The sequence below is a fragment of the Protopterus annectens genome, chromosome 11.part0 (genome assembly GCF_019279795.1).
Source record: "Protopterus annectens isolate FY-2018-M chromosome 11.part0, PAN1.0, whole genome shotgun sequence".
In the NCBI taxonomy this organism is placed as follows: domain Eukaryota; kingdom Metazoa; phylum Chordata; order Ceratodontiformes; family Protopteridae; genus Protopterus; species Protopterus annectens.
In genome coordinates this window covers 184,899,341-184,926,554 of record NC_056745.1, presented here as the reverse complement: position 1 = coordinate 184,926,554, position 27,214 = coordinate 184,899,341, and positions in this window count along the sequence as shown.

The following is a 27,214-nucleotide window of genomic DNA, read 5'->3' as shown; positions in this document are numbered from 1 at the left end:
CCGCACAGCAGTGAACCATTGAGAGACCAGTTTTCTGGAGCATGTCATTGGTGCAGACATCTGGTCACAGGTACCTTTATGTTTGTGTCACTACTTATTTGAAATGGATGTGGGAAGGCTGGCTGATCAATTATTGTTAACTACTTGGGCAACATGAACTGAATAATCAGTAGTTGATATACAAAGGCACTGTTAAAAAGAAGAAACCAAGCATGTGTCAACAGTAAGCCAAAGATGAATTCATAAATCCATTGGTACATTATTTAGCTGCATTGGAATTTTGGTACATAGGTTCATAGGTGTGTACTAGGCTAATGGCCCTGGAGCCTTTACAAGCCTGGCCCATAGGATTACCCTGGCATCGTGCCACCCAACCTTAGTTCCTAGTGCCTCTGTCGAGTAGAGACATTGGGGTGATCCCTGGGGTAAATTTTCTATTTCCCATCCACTAATCAAGATTCCTCTTGAAGAGGGCCAGTGAGGTGCTCTGCTTGACATGTATGGGAAGTCTCTTCCATAGCATAGGCAGTCTCTGGGTTATAAACCTGTCCCTCTAGCATGTTCTGTTGATTGTGGTAATGAGATTGAGGTCTCTGGAGCATGTGGTGCGGAAGGATTGGGATTTCTTTAGATGTAGCATTTCTAACAGAGCTGGATCAGACATGGCTTTGTAAGTCAAGCAGAGATTGCCTGTAAGTAGGGGATATGAGACAGAGAATAGTTGGAGTTTTTTGAGTCTGTCCATATAGGACAAGTGTTTAAGGCCTAGGATCCTCTTTGTGAGGTACTTTTGTGGCCTTTCCAGTTGTTGTAGGTGTCTAGTGAGGTACATGCCAAATGGGGCATTGTACTCGATGATTGGCCTAATGAAGGAAGAGTAGAGGGAGACAATGACCTCTTTCTTCCTGGATGCAAAACCCTTAGTAATGAGATGTGCCACACAGAAGGACATTCTGACCACAGTGGTAATGTGGTGGTCAAAAGAGAGGTTGCTGTCAACCTGTGTTCCTAGATCTCTTATAACGCCTTCTATTTTCATTGGACTACCATCAATGTGATAATTCAAGGGAACTGGGTTTTTCCCAAAGGGGATGACGACACATTTTTTGGAATTGAGCTTAAGGCCATGGTTCTGGAACCAGTCGGTCTTATTGAGGCTTTTCTGTAGGATGTCAACATCACTTGGGGAGTTAATAATAGCTCCCAACTTTCAATCATCTGCAGACTTTGTCAGCTAGAGTCCCTTCATGTTGGCCTGGACTTCAGAGAAGTAGATACCAAACAAGAGAGGACCCAGGACCGAACCCTGTGGGACTTCACTCGTGACTGGTCAACAGTCTGAACTGGAGTCAGCTTTCACATTGTGGGTTCTGTCTGTGAGCCAGTTTGCAACCCACCTAGTGATATAGGGGTTGATGCCTAGCTTAGTGAGTTTTTCTATAATTCCTTAGTGGGGAATGGTATCAAAGGCCTTGGCCAGATCAGGGTAGGCTGTATGAACCACCTTGCCTTCATCCACAGCTCTGGTGACTCCAAAGCTAATTTTGAAAGAAAAATTGCCACGGATTCCAAAGACAACCACAAGGCATTCTTTAGCTATGTCATAAATCTCCATGGCAACACCCAGATCTGCACCGAGCTACAACAGAACGGCGCAAAATATACAGAGCCAACTGATATTGTCAACATCTTGGCAGATAGGTTCAGTGCAAACTTTACTCCCCCCTCACCCCCAAAGGGCCTATAACTATACCAGATGGTTGTAGAGCCCCATCAATCACAAATACACAAGTAAAAATGACACTCTCTAAAGCCAAAAACGCAGCAGCCATGGGACCGGACAACATCCCAGGCTGCATCTTACATGAACTCCAAAATGAACTAGCCCTCCACCTAAACTCCATGTTCAATCACAGCCTCAACACTGGCTATGTGCCCATGGAATGGTGCACAGCAATGGTTATCCCACTCCACAAAGGAGGAACCACCACAGACCCCGGGAACTATCGACCTATTAGCCTGACAAGCCTGGTCTGCAAGGCCATGGAGCGTATCATCATGGAACTCATAAACAAAGACATTGGTAACCTCCAAACTTTGGATGCTACCCAATTCGGATTTGTGAAAGGTAGATCATGTCTCCTAAAGCTGGTAGACTTCTTTGAAACAGTTACCAAGGTCATAGACAAGGGCAAGGTGGTCCACACAGCCTACCTGGACCTTGCTAAAGCCTTTGACACTATCCTCCATTCAGGAATCATAGATAAACTCATCAACCTTAACATAAACCCTTACATCACGAGATGGGTGGCCAACTAGCTCATGGAAAGAACCCATATAGTGAGAGTTGCAGACTCCAGATTCGACTCCAAACCAGTGACAAGTGGAGTGCCCCAGGGTTCAGTCTTGGGATCTCTCCTGTTTGGTATATACTTCTCCGAAGTGCAAGCAAACACTGAGGGTTTATGGCTAACCACATTTGCAGATGACTGCAAACTAGGTGCCATTATCGATTCCCCTGCTGACGTAGACATCCTGCAAAAGAGCCTCACCAAGACAGACACCTGGTGTCAAAATCATGGCCACAAGCTAAATGCCAAAAAGTGCATTGTTATCCCCTTTGGTAAAAACACGGTACTCATGAATTACCAAATAGGAGGACGTTCACTTAACACATAAAGTGTGATAAGAGACCTTGGGACCCAAGTGGATAGTAACCTCTCCTTTGATAACCACATTGCCACAGTAGTCAGAAAACCTTTCTACGTGGCCCACCTAATCACAAAAGGGTTCGCATCTAGAAATAAGGAAGTCATCGTCTCCCTCTACTCATCACTTATCAGACCCCTCATTGAGTACAATGCCCCGTTTGGGATGTACCTCACAAGACACCTACAACAACAATTGAAGAGGCCCCAAAAGTACCTCACCAAGAGGATTGCTGGCCTCAAACATTTGCCATATGCTGACCGTCTCAAGAAACTCCAACTCTACTCGCTCGCATACCGCTTACTCCGAGGAGAACTCTGTCTGACATACAAAGTTATGTCAAACCCGGAATTGATGGACATGCTCCACTTAAAGAAATCCCAATCTCCCCGAGCTACACGCTCAAGGGACCTAAACCTCACCACAACAATAAATAGGACATGCTGGAGAGATGGATTCTTGTCCCAGAGACCTCCCATGGTCTGGAACAAAATTCCCATCTGCATCAAACAGAGCTCATCATTAGCACTCTTCAAGAAAAACCTTGATGAGTAGATGGGTAATAGGAAATTCACCCCTGGGATTATGTCTGGATCTCTGCGCGATAATGGGGCAGGAATTTAACACTACATGGGTGGCGAAAGCCAAGACACTGTTGGCTATGCTTGCTTTGGCCCTCGGACCGATAGCCTAGTACCTACCTATGAACCTATAAACCTATGAGTACAATGCCCCATTTTGCATGTACCTCACTAGACACCTGAAACAACTGGAGAGGCCGCAAAAGTACCTCATAAAGTGGATCCTAGGCCTTAAACACTTGTCCTGTATCGACAGACTCAAAAAACTCCAACTATTCTCTGTCTCATATCGCCTACTTAGAGGCAATCTCTGCTTGACTTACAAAGCCATGTCTGACCAAGCTCTGTTAGAAATGCTACATCTAAAGAAATCCCAATCCCTCCACACCACATGCTCTAGAGACCTCAACCTCATTACCACAATCAACAGAACATGCTGGAGGGACAGGTTCATAACCCAGAGACTGCCCATGCTATGGAATAGACTTCCCATACATGTCAAGCAGAGCACCTCACTAGCCCTCTTCAAGAGAAATCTTGATGAGTGGATGGGAAATAAAAAATTCACCCCGGGGATCACTCCAATGGCTCTACTTGATAGAGGCACTAGGAACTAAGGTCAGGTGGCACAATTCCAGGGTAATCCTATGGGCTAGGCTTGTAAAGGCTCCAGGCCCATTAGCCTAGTACACACCTATGAACCTTACAAGATGAGACTTTTCAGAAGAAAGCTTATTATTTGCTGATGGAGACTGCCTCTAGCTGCATAATTTCTGTGTTTGGGGCAGTTGGTGACTGTTGTGCCTGTTTACCTGGAAGTGTTGTTTAGTACATCTGATCATCATTACACTTCTCAAGCTGCTAATTAAACTGCAATTGCTAATTCACTCTCTCTTTCTCTCTCTCTCTCTCTTTTAGTTTTGTTAACTGGATAAGCCTAGTAGGCATATGTTCCTCTTTTTAGGGGTACCAAAGGCAGCATGTGGTTAAGTGACTTACTCACAGTCACACAGCAGGAAAATAGAGACTGAGGGAATCAAACTCATGACTATAGGGTAAAGTTGGTTACCACTGCATATCCCTTTAAGCCTGGCCTTAGGCTGACTGGTCTGATTGGCTATAATAGGGTCCTGCACCTAAGGGGGGCCCTACACTTGTCAATGCAGTCTGCAGTCACTCATTCATAACAAAATCAGTAGAATAAGAGTACTGTTATGCAAACCACTCTTCTTGTTTTATCAAGAATTCTAGACAAAGTCAAAAGTGTTTGGGGACAATGCTAAGTTATCATTGATGGCATTAGGCTGTATTCCTATTTATTGCATAAAAAACTAGAATTATCTTGGACTTAATTCTTGATCATTTAACTCTGCTGCTGAGTGTTCAAGAGTGCAACTTCTGCTAGTGCTGCTACAAATTTCAAAGAAGTCCCACAATTTATTCAACATTAATAATAACCTTCTCCATGTAATTTGCTCTTACTTCTCTGGAGCAACATGGATGCTTAAAATGCCAAATGGTCACTCCTTTTTGTCTTAACAGGTAGTGCATATCATGGCACCTCTTTCAGATTTGAAAACACACACAAACATATATACGCGCGCGCACGTGCGCACACACACACACACACACACACACACACACACACACACACACACACACACACACACACACACACACACACACGAGTCTGGTTTGTAACAGCAGGCAGTAGAAAACAGAAGGAGGACCATGCTGAGTAAAGGATTGTCCACTGGGGCTTGTTTAAGAAACAGTAATTTAGACATTTTTTCTGATGTCTTCATTTAAATGTAATACATTTGACTTATGTTGCACTTTGTGACCGATCCTGCAGTTACTTCACTGACTTTGTTACTAGTCTTCAGTGACACTGAGGCCAAATGCCATTTAAGTTAGATGCAATTTTTTTTATTAATTTGAAAACAGAACTGGAGCTTTTGAGACAGTTTATAGTAATTTGCAGTGCTTCTCAGATTTGCTATCATTAAATGTATAATATTTTAAAGGGCGATTGTGCTTCATTTTGAACAAATTCACTGTATGAGCATTTTCTTGGTTTGACAGCTCTATTTTAAGACACGCAGGGATTGTGATGATATGTTCATTTTTTTAGTAAAAGACATTAGGACTGGAAAAGTTTTGCAATGATTATACTAGGCTTCATTTCCTTAGTTTTAACCCTATGAAAACTGTAGAATATAACATTAGGGGCAACAGAATATTCCAGAAAACAGAAATGGAGAGAACAGTAGGGAACAAAAACAAAATGATTAAGAGCAGAAGAGCACTTTTAGCCTGTGATCAACAGCAGGCTCTGGCTGTCCTATGAGAGCTTATGCTAATCTACAAATTGGCACAGTTACTGCTGTCTTGTTTCAGGAACTGTCTTTCTGTTAGCTTCTCCTTTCACACTTCATAGTATTGTCCCAGGAGCACAGCTGTAAAATTCAATATTTACTCTATCCTTTCCAGATTGCTAGTTTTATTTAGACTTGAATATATAGAATTTGTTGCTGGCTAATGGCTTAGCATCTTTATAATGAATTACTGATGATAATTTAGCCACTCGGAATATATCAGGTACAGGGATACATTTGCACCTAATTATTAGCTACCTCATGTTTACCTGTCCTGTTTTTTCTCACTATCATCCTCTCCTGCAGCTTTTCATGATGTGATCAGTTGATATCTTCAGTAAGAAATATGCTAGCTGTGTTATAGATATGCTGTTTGTTAAGATCAGTGGTTTTCATGTTTAACATAAATGAATACTCTTTTAGTTAAAAATACTGTGCTGTGTGATCCAATCTTTGTTAACAACCACCCATGTTCTCTTCTTTTAAATTGATGCTGCTGGCTATCTTCTAGGGTGATATGTATATTTTGTTCTTTTATAATATTGAGTAACTTGAGGAACTTTGTTGTGGTATGTGAAAAGAGCAGTGTGTGTGTGTGTGTGTGTGTGTGTGTGTGTGTGTGTGTGTGTTTGGGGGGGGGGGTTGGAGATGGATGTAGCATAAAGGAATGGGGATATGCTGGTGATGAGTTGGGTGTGACTTGTGGGTCCCCCAGAATATGTTCCAAGTTGGGGCACACAGTTGCTAAGGCGGCCCCTGATACCTTAATCTTCTCTGCTAAACTGCTTTTCACTGCCACTTTATATTATTGCCTGTAGAAAATATTTTTAAGTGTTTGCCATTGTATTATTTATACTAGCCTTCTTATTGTTAGGGGTATAGGAACAATTGTTGTGCTTTCATCTTACTGTGTCTGGTAGTAAGCTGATTTATATTTTTAACTGCAGAGTACCAATTCATGTATTGCTTACCCGTTGAGAATGTGAACTCAACATATCACTTCAAGCCAGGGCATGAACTCATGTAGCAAAATATCTAAGTACTACAAGTTTGGACCCTGTACTATGATTTTTGATAGTTCATGTTATGGTTTTAAAGACTGCGAGATAAGTGTGAGATGATGAAGATTGAAAGAGTAAGAACTGCACAACTCATTATTTCTGAAATGAAGGAAGTTTGAAAGTATCTTAAGTGCATTCTCATGTTTGCGTTAGTGGAAGATCTACTACTGTAAGCAGACAGAAATAAATAAATAATGCCAGAGACGATACTCCATCTGCAGGTCTTCCATTACAGGAGTAGCAACAGATCTAAAAGCAATGTGTCTTTTCTTTTCCTTGCCAGGTTGGGAGAGTGGCCTAATGGTTAAAGTGTTTGCCTTACAAACACAAGGTGCGGGGTTTGAGTCTCACAAGGGATAATTGGCTAGGCTTAAAATGGCTCACAAGGGCAGTTAGCCTAGTACTAATCTATGAACCTATGAACCTATGAACCTTTGATAAAACTTGAGAAGGAGGTAAACAAGAGAAAGGGGTTGTCTCATATGTCTAGGCCTCTATTGCAAGGAAGTATAGTGCAGTACGTGAGTCTCATATGTCTAGGCCTCTATTGCAAGGAAGTATAGTGCAGTACGTGAGTCTCATATGTCTAGGCCTCTATTGCAAGGAAGTATAGTGCAGTACGTGAGTCTCATATGTCTAGGCCTCTACTGCAAGGAAGTATAGTGCAGTACGTGATTCTCATAAGTCTAGGCCTCTATTGCAAAGAAGTATAGTGTAGTACGTGAGTCACTGCTTTAAACCTGATTCTTTGAAGGTGCATGATTGTAAAATTTCTTGAAGCTGCACGACAGATTGTATAAAAAATTAAGAAAGAAATGTGATAAAACAACAAAGAAATGTGGTACAATGGAGACATAGCAAGTTGAATGATCAGCCCACTCTGTTGCATTCCCATACTGGAGATGGGATGATAGGACTTACCAGCCTGTCACAGCATGTGCAGGGTGTCATTGCAGAGAGAGCTGTTTTGCTTGATGCAGAGGATGATGAACAAGAAAAATGCTGAAAGAGGCTTAGCATTGAGTGTTTATTTTTCACACATCAGAGGTCCTATTTGAAGTTAGGTAGGAACAAGAGCAGAAAGGTCTCACAAAACCCTCAGCAGCAGTATTTAATTTAGTGTTTGTTTAAGTTTATTTATTTATTATTCAGGAAAGTCTAACTCGGCAAAACATTTTTTGTTTTGCAGAGGCCTGTGTATAAATGTACCAAGGACATCAGGAGGCATGCTTACTGTACGCATTTCAGTACAGTCTATCTGGAGTAGAGGGTAGAATATGGCAGGCACTAGGATCTAGGAGAGGAAAATGAAAATGTAAGAAATAAAATAAAATAAAATAGCCAGTGGCAGCTCGTGGTATCGAACTGCCTGGCAGCAGCCCCTCCTCAACTTTTTCACAAAAAACAAAAAAAAAGGTTTAATTATTAAACTTTACACACTAGTAGCAGTTCAAACTGCAAGCTAGTGTGTACAGTCAAATGTGATTCTATGTGGAACTCAGAGCAGTGAGCATGCATGCTCAAGCTCCGATTTAAAAAAAAATAAAAATAAAAAAGACATATCTTTTTTGTCTCCGGACTGTTTTAAAAATAGTCTGGATTGTGAAGACTGCAGGCATCAATGATGATACCCAGAGGTCATTGTGGATTTAACTTGAAGAAATAGGAAGCTGACTGATGGGACTGTGAAGTAAGCAGCCTGTCACATACATGATGAGGCTGATGATTAGTCCTGTTACTCTCACATTCTCTTCCCACGCATCAGTTGCAACAGAGAGAATGAGAGAGTGGAGAGACAGCAATCGGGTTAATGTATAAGGTAAGTTCTCATTTTTTTCCCTGGCAGGGCCAACCAGATGCTTTCTGCATTTTTTCCTAGCAGGGTCAGACACATACTACTGGTCTGTGTGTTTTAGATGATGACTTTTTTTTGCATGATATCCTGACAGGATTAACTTGATACTAGGGAGGCAATGTATTTTGGGGACTGTTGATGATGTTCTTATTTTAACATAATACACTGGCAGGGTCAGCCAGATTCTACTGGTCTGTGTGTTTTGGGGGATGTTAATGACTTTCTTTTTTTAAAAAATATAATATCCTGGCAGTGTTAACTAGATATAGGGAGATAGTGTGTTTTGGGGACTGTTAATGATTTTATTTTTTTAACACAATACACTGGCAGGTCAACCAGATACTAGTGGTCTGTGTGTTTTGGGGGCTTTTGATGACTTTCTTCTTATTTTTTTAAATATAATGTCCTGGCAGGTATCAAAGAGATACTAGGTATGCACTGTGTTTTGGGAGTCATTTGTGGATGACTTTTTTGTTTTGAAGTGATACTTCTTATGGGATGGTGTGAGAGCTCATTGTAATGGAAAACTGAAACGTAAGTACATAATTCAAACACCACCTGTAAGGGAGGAGTTTAACTTCTGTACATCTACTTCAGTGTTTCAAACACACACAACACACACACACACACACACACACACACACACACACACACACACACACACACACACACACACACTGAAGAGTTAGAGCGAGCGAGCGATCACACATGCACAGTGAAGAGAGTGAGCAATCCCATGCGCACTCACACACTCATTCATGCTCACATTCACACACACTCACACTCTCTCTCACACTCACACTCACACTCTCTCTCACACTCACTCACACTCACACACACTCACACACACACACTCACTCACTCACTCACTCTCACTCACACACTCTCTCACACACTCTCTTACACTCTCTCACACACTCCCACATACTCTCACACACTCTCACTCACACTCTCACTCACACACTCACTCACACTCTCACACTCACACTCTCACTCACACTCACTCACAATCACACTCACACATACTCACACTCTCACTCACACTCTCACACACACTCACACTCTCACACACTTTCACACATTCACACTCTCTCACACACTCACACTTGCACTCTCTTACACACTCACTCACACTCTCTCTCACACTCACACTCACTCTCACACTCTTTCACACATTCACACTCTATCACACACTGTCTCACACACTCTCACACTCTCTCCCACACACTCTCTCACACTCTCTCACACACTCACTCACAATCACTCACTCACTCACTCACTCACTCACTCACTCACTCACCACTCACACTCACACACACTCACACTCACACTCTCTCTCTCACTCACACTCTCACACTCTCACACTCACACACACACACACTCACTCACTTACTCTCACTCACTCACTCTCACTCACACACTCTCTCACGCACTCTCTTACACTATCTCACACACTCCCACACACTCACACTCTCTCTCACACACTCACTCACACACTTTCACACTCCACTCTCACTCACACTCTCATTCACAATCACACTCACACTCTGACACTCTCTCACACTGTCTCTCACACTCTCACACACACTCACACACACTTTCACACATTCACACTCTCTCACACACTCACACTTGCACTCTCTTACACACTCACTCACACTCTCTCACACTCACACTTACTCTCACACTCTCTTTCACACACTCACACTCTATCACACACTCTCTCACACACTCTCACACTCTCTCCCACACACTCTCTCACACTCTCACACACTCACTCACAATCACTCACAATCACTCACTCACTCACACTATCTCACACTCACACTCTCACACTCGCACTCACACTCTCTCACACACACTTACACTTTCTCTCACACTCACACTCACACACGCTCTCTCTCTCTCTCACACACACACACACACACACACACACACACACACACACACACACACACACAGACTCTCACACACACACACTCTCTCACACACTCACACACACACACTCTCTCACACACTCACACACTCTCTCACACATTTACACACTCACACACTCTCACACACACTCTCACATACTCTCTCACACACTCACTCACACTAACATTCACACACTTTAAGGTACGCTAAACGTCACTTACACACTCCTTGCATAGTGTAGGGCATAAAGGTGATGTTCAGGCATACCATCCTCAGAACTTCTTTGCCGTTAGTCCAAAAACTGTTTTTAACTATTGGTCTGTTACCTCTGTCCATTTTTACTGTTTTTCTGTTTGTTGGCATTCCTGTGATTACTCCTGTTTGCTGAAGTCCTCACCGTTACAGATAACTATCCAGTTGTGTTTTTTTGTTACTTTTTCTGATTGTTTTGTGCTGTTTGGGGTTAATTTCATCCAGGAAGAGTAAATGCCAGTGTGGGAGATTGATTCCCCATAAAGACTGCCACAATAAGTGTCTTTTTTGCCTAAGTGCTGCTCATGACCATACGTCTTGTTCAATTTGTCATGTGTTTGTCCCCAAAAGTCTTCATAGTAGGCTTTCTTCCCTTTCATTGTATTTTGAGAACCAGCGTCTTAAGCTTCTTGCTGCAGATACTATGGATGGAACTTCCTGTCCCGAGGGACAGCTGTCAGGGAAGAAGAAGGTGCATAAGGTAAGGCTAGAATCTTCCACTGTCCAGCCTCTGTTGGGAGTTTCTCCCGAGGTTGTTATAAACCTGAAGACCTGCCTGGTTGCATTGTCAAATTCCGTTGCCGCTTCTGGGTTGGAGGTTGGTGAGGATCTGGTGGGCAGCACATCTAATGAGGCTTTGCAGGCACAGTTTCTCTTTAGGGAAGAAGTTCCTACTACAGTTGTGGAATGCCATCCTGTGTCAAGGCCTTCTCAGGTTTCTAGGACGGATGTCCCCTTAAAAAAGAAAAAGAAAACTAATCATGTTTCTTCTGCTCCTAGGGATCCATAAAGTGAGTGTCAGGCCTTTACTCAGGGGCTATTTAATGCTTTACTGTCATTGAAGTCTCCTCAAGGGGTTTTGGTTCCTGCTCCTCCTTGGTCCTCTTCTTCCCCTAAAAGATCCAGAGAATTGCATTCTTCTGAGGTGGATTCTGATGATGAATCCCTTCTTTATTCTACCCAGATTCCTTCTCCCTTGGACTAAGGGTATGAGGAGGATGACTCTCATACTCTAGGTAATCCTTCTGAGGACATTTCCTTTTGGGGGGACACAATCTCTAGGATGATGGAATTTTTTAAGTGGGATTGTGCCCAGGTTTCGGATATCCATAAGAGGTACAACGAGTTACTGCAGATGGAATGTCCTAAACCTGCGGCCATCCTCCTGTCTTGGCTGCTTTAGTGGATGTTTTTTCCAATGCGTCTAAAGCACTGGATTCTCTGCCCTCTGCTCCCAAGAAGTCTGATAGGTTTTATAGCGTGCCTGAAGATTGTTCCTTTTTGTTTAAATGTCCTGCTGCTGACCCCTCTGTGCTGTCTGTAGCCTCTGATAAGCCATCTCAATTGCTTCCTTCATCCAAGTTACTACCTTCTTACAAGGACAGTAGAACCATGGATAGGCTGGGTAAGAATGTTTATACTTCAGCTACCCTAGCTTTTAGGGATATTAATTATCAGACCCATATCTCTAGGTATGTGTTGGCTCTTCTTTTTCAGGCTTGTCAGCTTCTTTCTGGTCTTCCAGACTCTGAGAGTAAATCTTTTGCTCTTTTCTTGCTTGGGACTTCCTCTCAGGTAGTTTGTCATTCTATCAAATGTAGTTATGATGCAGCAGATGCCTCTTCTAGGGCTGCTGTTTTTGGTTAAGTTCTGAGGAGGGATTCTTGGCTTCAGCTTCAACCTTTACCCAATGATATTAAGGCTAAGTTGATGGATGCTTCTCTAGATAATAATCTTTTGTTTGGGGAAGTGGCTACTGGTTTACTTAAGTCTCTTCAGGACAAAGGGAAGGCTTTATAGGAGCTTAAACATGTGTTTTGTTTCTTCTGTGCTTAAATTTCAGTGAAACTACCCTTCTAAGTCAGCCTTTGTTTGTAGGCAATCTCACCCTCCTTCTAAAGGTAAAAAGGATGGTAGACAGACTCCTCCTGCTAAGGCCACTCTGATGGCAGGGATTTTAAAGCCTTCCTTTACTGACAAACCAGGTACTATCTGACTATCCACCTGTTCCCAGCCACATTTCTCTTTCTCTTCATCTTTCTCTTTCTCATCCTGTTTGGCTCTGGATCACCCAGGATTCTTGGGTTCTGTCAATCGTTCAACAGGGTACTTCATGGTCTGGATTTCCCACCACTTTTATGGGCATTCCTCAGTCTCCTCAGGAACAGCTTCTTTTTTCATAGAGGTTCTTCAAGACCTCTTGTCTCAGGGTACTATTCAAGAGGTGCCTGTGTCCCAAAGGGGGAAAAGGTTTTATTCAAGAATGTTTTTGGTGCCCAGAAAAGAAGGTACTTGGAGACCTATTCTAGACTTCTCTCATCTAAACACCTTTCTGAAGGTGCCTTCCTTTCGGATGGTGTCCCTTCAGTCCCCTTTTCCGCTCTTGCTCCCTCAGGCTTTTCTGATGTCTCTGGATCTCAAGGATGCTTATCTCCATATTCTGATCCATTCTCTTTTCTGGAGATTTTTGCATTTCTCTGTTGCTTCCTGGCATTTTCAGTTCTGTGCTTTGCCCTTTGGCCTTTCTACTTCCCCAAGAGTATTCACCAAATGCCTTGCTCTTGTGATTGCTTTTTGCAGGCTTCAAGGGATCCAAATCTTTCCTTATTTGGACAACCTGCTGATTCAGGCATCTGCTCCAGAGGTCCTTTTGCAACATCTTTGTTTTACCATCTCTCTTCTTCAGAGCCTGGGGTTCACAATAAACTTCAAAATGTCTTCCTTGACTCCTTCTTAGGATCATATCTTTCTGGGTTGCAGAATTCAAATGTTGACAATGCTGCCATCCTTGCCTCCTCCAAAGGCCTTAACTCTCATTTCTTTCTTTCAAACTCTTCTTTCCCTGGCCTCCATTACAGCCAGGGAGTTTCTGAGAGCAGTGGGGTTCATGGCTTCTACCATTCCAGTGCTCCCTCTGGACACTCTCCACATGCTGAAGCTCCAGTGGTTTCTGAAGTTGATGTGGCTTCAGCATGCACATCTTCTAGACTTTCCAGTTCCTCTTCTTCTGTGTCTCAAGAAAGAACTTCTGTGGTGGATTCAGCAGTTGTCTCTGAATCCAGGGCTCCCTTTTCAACCTCCTCTTCTCTCTCAGGATCTGTTCACAGATGCTTCAGATGTGGGATGGGGGGCAATGTTTGGCTCTCTGAGGGTTCAGGGAGTGTGGTCGCCTTGTCAGCAGCTGGAACACATCAACATCAAAGAGATGAGAGCTCTTCTGTTGGCTCTTTAGGCCTTTCATCCTCTCTTCTGTCTGGGGCTTCTGGCACTTCTGGTATGGGATCTGGCTATCAAGTATCTTCAGGCAGTTTATATTCCTTCAGATCAGAATATTGTGACAGACAATATGAGCAGGTCCTTCACTCAATCACATGAATGGATGCTTCACAGGGATGTGTTTCTGGACATTATTCATCAGTGGGGGTACTCCTCAAGTAGATCTCTTTGCCTTCCTTCTGAACAGACAACTTCCTCCATTTTTTGCCAGTCCCAAGTCCTCTTCTATGGAAGGTGGATGCCCTCTCCTTTTCTTGGAAGGGGGTGTTTATGCATTCCCTCCCCTTCCTCTCATTCAGAGTCCTGTTCAAGATTCAGCAGGATGCTCACAAAATCTTGTTGGTGACTCCCTTTTGACTACAACAGCACTGGTTCCCTCTACTTCTGCATCTAGCCAAGGGCAATCATCACAAGTTATCTCACAGAGTGGATCTCCTCACACAAGAGAACTGAAAGAAGCGACCACTTTCCTGATTTAAGTATTTTTTGGCTTTTTTTATCTGCATTGTCCTCTCTGGCTTTCATTTAATAAGATATAACTGTTTTTGTGTCTATCTGCTGAATTCTAAAGTATCTGCACTTAAAAGTAGCATTTTGGTCGACTCTGGCTAATAATACTGTTTTTGCTAATTTAATTGCTGAGGCTGCTCACTAAAGTGTGCTAGCCTGTGTAAATCGATTTTACTGTTTGCCTAACTGCATTTCTGTGTTCTTTCCTAAAAACAAAAGCAAAAAAAAATACTCCTTGTTTTCCGCCTTTGCTCGACTAGTTAAGACCAGTATACAGGCTTTGCTGTATTCTGGGCTGTGTGTAGTTCCTGTGTTGGCCATTGCCTTACTTGGATAGAAGGAAGTTTCTGAGCTCACCAGTGGGAGTGGGGAGCCTTGAGCAGCCTATCTGTCCCTCGGGGAAGTGCCCTCAGCACTTGAGCTGTAAATCATTGGTTGCCTTGCCCCATTTCTAGCTCTTTTCAAGTTCCCTGTATAAAAATCCGCCTCAGGGCTTTTTTGGCTATATACCCAAGCAGAGCTCCATGTGGTCCTGCAGAGGGGTCCTGGCAACAGAGAACTGAAAGAAGCGACCACTTTCCTGATTTAAGTATTTTTTGGCTTTTTTTATCTGCATTGTCCTCTCTGGCTTTCATTTAATAAGATATAACTGTTTTTGTGTCTATCTGCTGAATTCTAAAGTATCTGCACTTAAAAGTAGCATTTTAGTCGACTCTGGTCGAATAATACTGTTTTTTTGCTAATTTAATTGCTGAGGCTGCTCACTAAAGTGTGCTAGCCTGTGTAAATCGATTTTACTGTTTGCCTAACTGCATTTCTGTGTTCTTTCCTAAAAAAAAACAAAAAAAAAAATACTCCTTGTTTTCCCGCCTTTGCTCGACTAGTTAAGACCAGTATACAGGCTTTGCTGTATTCTGGGCTGTGTGTAGTTCCTGTGTTGGCCATTGCCTTACTTGGATAGAAGGAAGTTTCTGAGCTCACCAGTGGGAGTGGGGAGCCTTGAGCAGCCTATCTGTCCCTGGGGGAAGTGACCTCAGCACTTGAGCTGTAAATCATTGGTTGCCTTGGACCATTTCTAGCTCTTTTCAAGTTCCCTGTATAAAAATCCGCCTCAGGGCTTTTATGCTGCTTTTTAGGGTTACTAGCGCAGCAGCGGTTATACAGGTTTAAACTATTTCTGGCTCCGCAAAGTCTGCTCTTCAATTTTTCCCTTAGAAGCTCTACTCAGTCTATTTAGCTGTATATATTAGCACTTGTTTTCGGAACTTCTATCCTTAGCAAGCACTCATAATAAAACAAGCACTCTTACCCTAAAGTAAGCACTACAGGCATCCACTACCCCCTGTGAATACCCACTTCCCTTAAAGGCACAACACTCCTTATAATGTTCTAGTATGTCGAGTGGTAGACTACTAGCATCCTCTCTTGTTCAGCTGGTTAATCTGGGAATCTTAAGACAATGTTACAATTGTCTCATGTACACAGACAACCCTCTCCTCCTTCCTACTAACACATATACTTGTGAGAGATGCAACTATATAGCCAGACTGGAGGCTGAACTCTCTCAACTCAGGACTGGCAAGACCAGACAGGAGGAGATGGTACCCACACCCAAAGCAAAACCAGTCACACATAAAACCACCACTACTGCAAACCAAACACATAAAAACACAAAGACATACTCGGAGGCTCTTATAAAAACTTACTAAAACAACAGAGGCCTCCAAAGCAGAGACCCAGAAATACACCCCCACAAAACGCAACACCTACAACACATACCTCAAGCAACAGGTGTGTCACACAATCACAGCCCCTAAGGCAAAATACTATGCCAGAGACATTAGTAATAGGTGACTCTATAGTCAGACACACCGACGCTCCACTTACCAGGCTGAATAAGGAGAGTGTAACGTGAGCTGCCTATCGGGGCTAGGATCCACCACATTACACACGCACTCAGGTCACTCCAAAGCAAGTACAAGTATGATTCAGTCATTGTCCATGCGGGTGTGAATGACCTGAGAGGAACGTGCCTGGACTAGATGAAAAGAGACATTGAGGAGCCTCCGATTATGTAGCCCAGACTGGTATGACCCTGACCCTGAGCAGCATCCTGCCTTCACCAAGAATGATGCCTCAGTACAAAGACAAAATGATCAGTTTTAACAATTGGCTTAATCACTGGTGTCATTCTAGGGGATCCAATGTCTGTCAGCCTGGGATGATATGCTGGACAAGCCACGTTGTTTCAAGGGATGGCTTGCACCTGTCACCACTGGGCTTCCGGATACTGGCCAAGGCTCTTGCCACCCCATAGTGCCTTTTTAGGCAATGCTCAAAGGACAAATCAACCTCCATAAAAACAAAAATGGAAAAAATTAAGGGTAATGCTGCTCAACGCCAGAAGTCTAAATCTCAAGATGCAGGCACTCAAGCACTTCTCAGTATGGAGAACATCGATGTCTGTGCAGTAACCGAAACCTGGTTCAAGGCTCCTGAGAGCACTCCAGCTACCAGGCTATACCTCATATCATGCTTCGACCTCAAGTTCCAGGCCGAACCACAAAGGGAGGGGAGGTCCATTTTCATAAAGGACACCTACACCTCTCGATTGGTGGCTACCCATGAAGCATCAGAAACCATACAAGTTTTACTCACCATAGGCAAAACTGCCATACAACTGGTCGCATGTTATAGAACTCCTCCCAATCCCAGGAATCCCATCAAGCATTCCTGAAAACACTGGAGGATATGAATGTCACACCAAACACCATCATATTGGGTGACTTCAACTACCCCAACATAGACTGGGCCCACTATTCTAGCCCTAACACCCTAGCCCAAAGATTCCTGGAATTCATAAACTCAAATGCTATGGAGCAACTGGTCACTTCTCCTACGAGGAGAGATAATATACTTGACCTGATTATCACAAACATGGGGTCCAAATGCTCCACCGGATATAAACCCCTCACTAGTAAGATCTGATCATAAACTGATCATGTTGGATGTACATATCCCACCCCACCCCCAGAACAAAAGACTACAGTGAAAAACTTTTCAAAAGCTGACTTTGCTCCTCAAGTCAGAAATGATATCCTTTAAGCCTACTGTTAATGGAAACCACATCCCAAAATGCTGAATCCTTCACAAAAGCCTTCTACGGACATCTCCAAGAATGCATAGATCAAGCAATCCCAACTAAAACCAAGACCCTCTCCACTAAGGAAAACACCCGGTTTGGTGGACCCCGCTATAAACAAACTGTACAACAAAAGAAGGAAGCTACTGCAGGACAAAGCCAAATCCCACAAGGGAAAGGCTTCCCTGATCAGCACAAGTAAAAACTACGCTCTCTCATAAAACATCTAAAGCAAACTTTGAGAAAAAGATTGCCAAGGATACCAAAGACAATCACAAGGCCTTCTTCAATTATGTCAGAACCTTGGGAGGGAATTCTCAGATATGCTCTGAGCTAGTACACAATGACAAAAAATTCACTGACCCTACCGACATTGCCAACATTCTGGCAGATAGGTTCAGTGCAAATTTCTCCCCTCCCTCACCCCCTAAAGATGAAGTAATTATCCCTGCTGAATGTAACCTACCTGTCATCACAGACACACAGGTGAAATCAGCACTCAACAAGGCAAAAAACACAGCATCTATGGGACCCGATGGTATCCCGGTTATGCGTGTTACGTGAACTTCAAGATGAACTAAACCCGCCTAAGAACTCTATTCAATCTTAGCCTCACTACAGGATATGTACCTGAACACTGGCGACAGCAACAGTGGTCCCACTCCACAAAGGGGAAATTCTACTGACCCTGGTAACTACTGCCCCATAAGTTTGACCAGCCTGGTCTGTAAGGCTATGGAAAGAATCATCATGGAACTCATAAATGGCGACATTGGGGATCTGCAGACCTTTGATCCCACACAGTTCGGTTTTGTAAAAGGCAGATCCTGCCTCTTAAACCTGGTTGACTTCTTCGAGACAGTCACTAGTGCCATCGATGAGGGCAAGGCTGTCCACACTGCCTACTTGGACTTGGCTAAGGCCTTTGACACAATACCACACTCTGGCATCATTGACAAGCTCAGCAGCCTAAATGTAAATCCATATGTCACAAGATGGGTAGCAAACTGGCTAAAAAACAGAACCCATAAGGTTAAAATTGCTGGAGCCATGTCAGACTCAAAACCAGTCACAAGTGGTGTCCCACAGGGCTCAGTCTTGGGTCCACTCCTATTCGCATTTACTTCTCAGATGTGAAAGCAAATATGGAAGGATTATGGCTGACAAAGTTTGCAGATGACTGCAAACTGGGTGCCATAGTTGATTCACCTGCTGACACACACATCCTACAGAAAGGTCTCACTGAAACGGACAACTGGTGCCGGAATCATGGCCTCAAACTTAACGCCAAAAATGTATAGTCATCCCCTTTGGGAAAAACAAAGTACCCACAAATTATCACGTAGACAATAACCCACTGAATACGGAAGAAGTAATCAGAGACCTGGGGACTCAAGTCGATAGTGACCTCTCCTTTGACAACCATGTTGCCAAAGTGGTCAGAAAGACATTCTACCTTGCCCATCTCATCTTGAAGGGATTCTCATCCAGATCAAAGGAGGTCATTGTACCTCTATATTCCTCCCTTGTCAGGCCCATGATTGAATATAATGCTCCATTTGGGATGTATCTCACCCGCACATGCAGCAACTGGAGAGACCCCAGAAGTACCTCACCAAGAGGATCATAGGTCTCAAACATGTGCCTTATCCAGCTAGATTAAAGAAACTCCAGCTCTATTCAGTAGCATACCGCCTGCTCAGAGGTGATTTGTGCCTAACATACAGGGCCATGTCCAACCAGGAATTGATGGACATGCTCCATCTCAAAAATCCAAATCCACCAGAACCACACGAGCTAAAGATTTCAACCTCTGCACAAATATGAATAGGACATGCTGGAGGGATAGATTCATAACACAGAGGTTACCCATACTCTGGAACAAAATCCCAGTTCATGTGAGACAGAGCCCTTCATTGGCACTGTTCAAGAAAAATCTCGATGCATGGGTGGGAGATCGCAAGTTTACCCCGGGAGTCACCTCAGTGTCACTACTAGACAGAGGTATAGTTTACTAAATAATGGGGTCCCACATGTGTCACTACTAGAGAGGCGCAACTATATAGTATGGGGTGGCGTAAAGCCACATCACTGTTGGCTAGGCTTATAAATGCCCCCGGGCAGATAGCCTAGTACACTACTATGAAACTATGAAACTATAAGACAAGGGGTCTCTCATCCATCCCCAACTGTCCACGCTTCAATTGACACTGTGGGTGATAGGGTTTTGATCCTTCATAGACACCTTTTTCTGAGGATGTGTTGGAAGTCCTGCAGGAGGCCAGGAAACCCACTACTCAGAAATCCTACTTGTCTAAATGGAAGAGGTTTTCTATTTGGTGTCTTTCTCATGATCTGGACCCACTTTCTGTGGATGTTCCTTTGGTTCTCTCTTATTTGTGTGAGTTGCTCAATGATGGTTTGGCATATTCTTCTATTACCTTTATACAAATCTCCTTCTCTCGTGAACAGTCTAGTGCAGGCCCCATCACACATGTAAGCCACGTGTGCATAGGAAATGCAGGGCCTCAGGTAAAAGCCCTCAAATCACATAGTATGGCTGTCTAAATGATGGTCTTCCCCAGTCGACCATCACTCCTGCGATGGGAAATGGATAGATGGACTAGGAGAGAGCTGGTGATTTGGCAGGCAGCAAGGGTAAAAAAAAGAAAAAAAAAATCTGCATCATTTTATTTATTGCTTTAAATTTATTAACAGGGTATATACAACTGAGAAGTGAGCCAAGACCACTTCCTTTCTCAATTTATTTCTCAGGAACCAAATGTAATGCTATCTTCTTGAATCAGATGTGCTTCTTGAGTCACCTGATGATTCCTGTTCATTTACGACCGTTAACTATATCCTGTCTTGACTTGTCTACTCTTATGATACTCCATCTTGGCAACTCACGTCATGCTGAGTTTTCCTAAGTGCTTACAGTACTGTCCAGTTTATATCAGTCTCAAGCCTTCCTCACTATCACTTCCTTTCATTTACTTGCTTATCTCTAATTTAATCATTCCTAATACTAACGACTGTAGTCTTTTGCTTTCCCTCTGCCAGTTCTGCAGTAGACCCTTCCGCCTGGCTTTAGTAGGATACACGTCTCCAGCTGTTTTCAATACTAATCGTACATTCACTATATTGAATTAGTTTCTTCCTGCTAGTCTTGTCTTCAGTCTGCTAACGTTTTAAGTAACCCTTGCTTTCTATCTCCTTTACTGAGTAACATTAACTCTTTGCAGCTACTTCTCTGTATTGTTACCAGGCTGACAGACGTCCAGCAATGGACAAGGTTTGGTTCTGGTTTGTGTGCTGTTACATTGCAGGGCTGTGGACAACTAACAGCTGCTGCTTACACTGCTGCATCTTGAACAAATGCCATGAACCCAGCCTGGACCTGTGAGCCAGGTGTTTCCTTAGTCTTCTTTCTTTCCTTCTTCCATTTAAGTTTTTCTCCTTACACTAATGTATGCTGTGGCCTTTGGTGCATCCCAGATAATGGTTATCATTCTTACATGAATATTACTGCCTGACTGAACACTCCAGTAAAACAGATCCCTGCTGCTAGTTATCTTGATACTGGCTTTAATTTGTTTGATTCAGTTCTGTTTCTCTCATCATGCAGGAAGGGTAACAATGGCAATTTTGAAGCAGACGAGGTATATAAGGCAACAAACCTTTTTGCTGGCATAGAAAGATGGAGCCTGGCTACATCCCACAGCCCTCATGATCATTTAGCAACCAAAGTGCCAGTTCTGCCATCTGGGGTGATGGGGTGGTTTCAGTCCCATTACAAGAGTGACACCTGTGGGTCAGACTAGATAGGTGTGTTCCATGTACAGAAAGTGGGACATGGAGGGCTGGGCCTTTAAAGGATTGGGATATATTCTTGCTGCAGTATACAAATGCAGGTGCAAGCCTGCACTTGGTCTAGCATAAAAGACATCAAAGTGTGCCTCCCAGACAACAGAGAGAGCATGTTAGGAACAAGAGAAAAATGTCTGCCCTCCTCACTGGATGACTGCCATGATCCCTAGCTTTCACTTCCATGCCTAGTGTCCCCGAACATCAGTAAGTTGAAAAATGAATGGGTTCATTTTGGATGGTGGCTAGATGGTCAGTGGTTGATTGTGGAGCAGTAATAAAAAATGAAGTATTTCCTGACGGCCTTAAACAAAATTTTCAGGTACATTTCAATGTTAAGTTCAGTGGGGCTTTAATATACAATCATTGCAAAACTTCACTGACTTCCTAGAAAGGAATATTTCCAATAAAATCACATTGGCAGATCTAGGAAACTCTCTCTCCCTGTCTCTCTCTCTCTCTCTGTCTGAAACCCTCCCTGTGGGAGGACTAGAGACCTTGTTGAAGTTTCAAGTAGTTTATTAAGATAAGTAGGTAGGTGGGTGAGTGTTCTTGCTCTAATGCTCTGTACGGGCTCAGTTATTCATCTGTTTACCTACTTAACTGAATAAATTACTTGAAACTTTAACAAGGTGTCTTTATTCCTCCCATAAGGAGGGTATCAGAGAGAGACAGAGCTTCCTAGATCTGTAGTTAAAGTTATTTCATCTGGACTAATCCTTTGTACTTTGGTTCATAGGTAAGTACTAGGCTATCTGCCCGATGGCATTTATAAGCCTAGTCAGAGTGTGTCAGCTTTTGCCGCCCCATTGATTAATTAACTGATCCTCTGTCAAGCAGAGCCAATGAAGTGATCCCAGGGGTGTATTTTCTGTTACCCATCCACTCGTCAAGGTTTCTCTTGAAGAGTGTTAGTGAGGGGCTCTGCCTGATGTAGTTTGGAATTTTGTTCCAAAGCATGGGGAGTCCCTGTGACAGGAATCTATCCCTCTAGCATGTTCTATTTATTGTTGTGGTGAGGTTTAGCTCACTAGACTTCGTGGCTTGCAGTGACTTGGATTTCTTTAGGTGGAGCATGTCCATCAATTCTGAGTTGGACATGGCTTTGTATGTCAGGCAGAGATCACCTCTGAGTAAGCAATATGCCACTCAGTACAGCCGGAGTTTTTTCAGTCGGGCTGCATAGGACATATGTTTGAGGCCAGTAATCCTCTTGGTGAGGTACTTTTGTGGTCTTTCCAGCTGTTGGAAGTGTCTTGTGAGGTACATCCCAAATGGGGCATTGTACTCTATGATGGATCTAATGATTGATGAGTAGAGGGGCACTGTAACCTCTTTATTTCTAGATGCGAACCCTTTAGTAATTAGATGGGCCACATAGAAGGATTTCCTAACTACTTTGGCAATATGATTGTCAAAGGAGAGATTACTATCTACCTGGGTCCCCAGATCTCTTATTACCTCTTCTGTATTAAGGGGGCTGACACCTATGTGGTAATTCGTGGGTGTTTTGTTCCTCCCAAATGGGATGACTATGCGTTTTTTGGCGTTTAGCTTGAGGCCATGACTTTGACATCAGGTGTCAGTCTCAGTAAGCCCCTTTTGGAGGATATCCATGTCAGCCGGAGAGTCAATTATGGCTCCCAGTTTGCAGTTATCAGCAAACTTGGTTAGCCATAGTCCTCCTGTGTTTGCCTGTACTTCTGAGAAGTATATGCCAAACAGTAGGGGTCCCAGGACCGAGCCTTGCGGGACACCACTTGTGACTGCTTTAGAGTCAGACCTGGAGCCTGCTATTCTTACCGTGTGAGTACTGTGTGTAAGCCAGTTGGCAACCCATCTCTTGACGTAGGGGTTTATGTTCAGGCTGGTGAGTTTTTCTGTAATACCCGAGTGGGGAATGGTTTTGAAAGCCTTGGTGAGGTCAAGGTAGGCTGTGTGAACCACCTTTCCCTCGTCTATGGCCTTGGTGACTGTCTCAAAGAAGTCAACCAGGTTTAGTAGGCATGATCTGCACTTAACAAAGCCGAACTGGGTCAGGTCAAGTGTGTGGAGGTTCCCAATGTCTTTGTTAATGAGTTCCATGATGATGCGCTCTATAGCCTTGCAGACCAGGGTAGTCAGGCTTATGGGGCGATAGTTACCCGGGTCAGTTGTGGCCCCTCCTTTGTGGAGAGGAATAACCATTGCTGTGCGCTATTCTATGGGCACGTAGCCTGTGGAGAGGCAGAGGTTGAACAGCATGTTTAGGTGGGGGCTTAGTTCGTTCTGTAGTTCCTGCAAGACGCAGCCTTGGACACCATCTGGTCCCATTGATGCTGTGTTTTTGGCTTTTGAAAGGGCTGTTCACCTGTGTGTCTGTGATTTTTGGGGCACTACACTTTTCTGGTATTGTTGTGTGCCCTTTTGGAGGTGAGGGGGGTGAAATTTGTACTGAATCTATCTGCCAGGATGTTGGCAATATCAGTAGGTTCAGTATATTTTGTGCTATTTTGCACTAGTTCAGTGCATATCTGCGAGTTGCCACTTAGATTCTTAACATAGCTAAAGAAGGCTTCGTGGTTATCTTTTGAATCCTTAGCTGTTTTTCTTTCAAAGTTAGCCTTGGATGATTTCATGATGGACCTTAGTTTCTTTCTGATACTGATCAGGGATGTCTTTCCTTCTTGGGATTTGATTTTTTCTGAACTAGTTTCCTCCCTCTATTTGTATAGCTTGTTTATTGCAGGAGTCCACCAAACTGGTTTCCTTCTCTTAGAGGAGTGAGTCTTGGTTTTGCTAGAGATGGCACGATCCATGCATCCTTGTAGGTGCTCATAGAGTGCATTTGTAAAGGTTTCTGCATCTTGGGCAGCGTTATCCTTTAGCGTGGGGGATGTGAAACTTACCACCTCTGTCTTAAGTAAGGTGAAGTTTACTTTAGAAAAGTTTTTTTACTGTGGTTTCTTTAGTTGGGGGTGGTGGTGGGGTGTGGACATCCAGAGTGATTAGTTTATGGTATGATCTAACCAGTGACGGGTTGACCTCCGGTGTGGAACACCTGTCGCCCATGTTGGTGATGTCCAGGTCCAATATGTTTTCACCTCTGGTAGTGGAGTTTACCAGCTGATCCAGGGTGTTTGAGTTGATAAATTCCAGGAAGCGCTGGGCCTGGGAATTTGTACTCAAGTAGTTTTCCCAGTGAATTGTAGGGTAATTGAAATCACTCAATTTCAGGGTGTTCGGTAGGACCTTCCCTCCAACACAGAAAGGCTTGGGGGGCTCAGAAACTTACAAAGAGTCCTGGATACAGCAAATCTGTACCTGGACTAGACTAGTTACAGGAAAGGCAGAGAACAAGTACAAACTTAGGCTTTTAAGCCAGCAAGTTGAAAGAGATGAAAAACTGCCCAAACAGCCAAATAAACTACAATTTTTGGGCCAAAACTCACTCTTCCTGTGGAGGATAGGCTACCTAATGCTTACCACTCCCACTGATAAGCTAGAAGGCTTCCCTCCAACACAGAAAGGCTTGGAGGGCTCAGAAGCTTACTAACAATTCTGGATACAGCAACTCTGTAACCGGACTAGGCTTGTTATAGGAAAGGCAGGAAACAGGCACAAGTGCGGCTTTCAATCCAGAAAGTTGAAAGAGATGGTAAAAAAACTGCTCAAACAGCCAATAGCTACAATTTCTGGGCCAGGGACCACTCCTCTTGTGGTAGATAGGCTACCTGATGCTTACCACTCCCGCTGATAAGCTAGAAGACTTATCTCCAATACAGTAGGGCTTGGGGGGCTTAGAAGCTTACCAACAGTCCTGGATACAGCAAATCTGTACTTGGACTACACTAGTTATCGGAAAGGCAGGGACCAAACGCAAAACAGGCTTTTAACCAGAAAGTAGAAAGAGATGGAAAAACTGCCCAAATGGCCAATGAACTACAATTTCAGGGCTAAAACCCACTCTTCCCCATGGTAGATAGGCTACCTAATGCTTTCCACTCCCACTGATAAGCTAGAAGGCTTCCCTCCAACACAGAAAAACTTGGGGGGCTCAGAAGCATACCAACAGTCCTGGATACAGCAAGTCTGTATCTGGACTTGACTAGTTACAGGAAAGGCAGGAAACAAGCTTAGAATTTTTTTTGTTACAGAAAAGCAGCTAAAACAGCAGTAAATACAATTCAAATTGTAGTGTAGGCAAGCACACTCAAGTGTGTAGCAACACTATGGCAAATACAGTTCAAATAAATGCAATTAAATTAACAAATGACTAAAAAACAAGTGCAGAAGGCAGTAAATTAGAAGGCTACCAACAAGCAGTAAAAAGTGCAGAGTAAAAGTGACTGAACAGATAGCATACAGAAGAGCAGAAAAGCAACTAAGACAGATACAGTAAGAGCAGCTGAATATATATATATATATATATATATATATATATATATATATATATATATATATATTATATATATATATATATATATATATATTTGAGAGAGGGAACAGAGCAGGATTAAGAGGCTACAGGGGTTGTCCTTCCCAAATGCTCTCTTTGTACACAGTAGGAGTGCCTGAAATCAGAATAAGATCTCACTGCACTCAGTTGAGTGAGCAAATGTAATGGGCTCAGAAGGAGTATGCAAATACAAATCTACAAGAGGGGCGGGCATTTTCAAGGCCACCAACATTAACACCAAAACAAGAACAGGGAGAGTAGGTGGGGAACTAACTGTAAAGAGACAGCCACAACTTCAGTTGAGTTAATATTCAGTGACAAACACAAATAAATAAATTAAACACAGTACTATATGCAAAAGAGCAGATAAAAGTGTACTTAAATTCACTTATACGTCCAGCTGATTTCAGGTAGATGTTAGCCGGTCAAAGCTCTGATATTAAGCAGAGATAACTCAGAATGTCAGTGATGAGCTGAAACTACCCCCCCCCCCACACTGCTATCAATGGCTACATAGAAGTTCTAAAAAGTATTCTCTAGAGAGACAGCCACAACTTCAGTTGAGTTAATATTCAGTGAAAAACACAAATAAATTAAATACAGTACTATATGCAAAAGAGCAGATAAAAATTTACTTAAATTCACTTATACATCCAGCTGATTTCAGGAAGATGTTAGCTGGGCAAAGCTCTGATAATAAGCAGAGATAACTCAAAATGTACCACTTATTTAAGGCAAGACAGAATGTCAGTGATGAGCTGAAACTACCCCCCACTGCTATCAACGGCTACACAGAAATTCTAAAAAGTACTCTGTAGAGAGACAGCCACAACTTCAGTTGAGTTAATATTCAGTGAAAAACACAAATAAATAAATTAAATACAGTACTATATGCAAAGGAGCAGATAAAAGTGTACTTAAATTCACTTATACGTCTAGCTGATTTCAGGTAGATGTTAGCAGGCCAAAGCTCTGATATTAAGCAGAGATAACTCAAAATGTTACATTTATATAAGGCAAGACAAAATGTCAGTGATGAGCTGAAACTACCCCCCACTGCTATCAGTGGCTACACAGAAATTCTAAAAAGTACTCTGTAGAGACACAGCCACAACTTCAGTTGAGTTAATATTCAGTGAAAACAGAAATAAATAAATTAAATACAGTACTATATGCAAAAGAGCAGATAAAAGTGTACTAAAATTCACTTATATGTCCAGCTGATTTA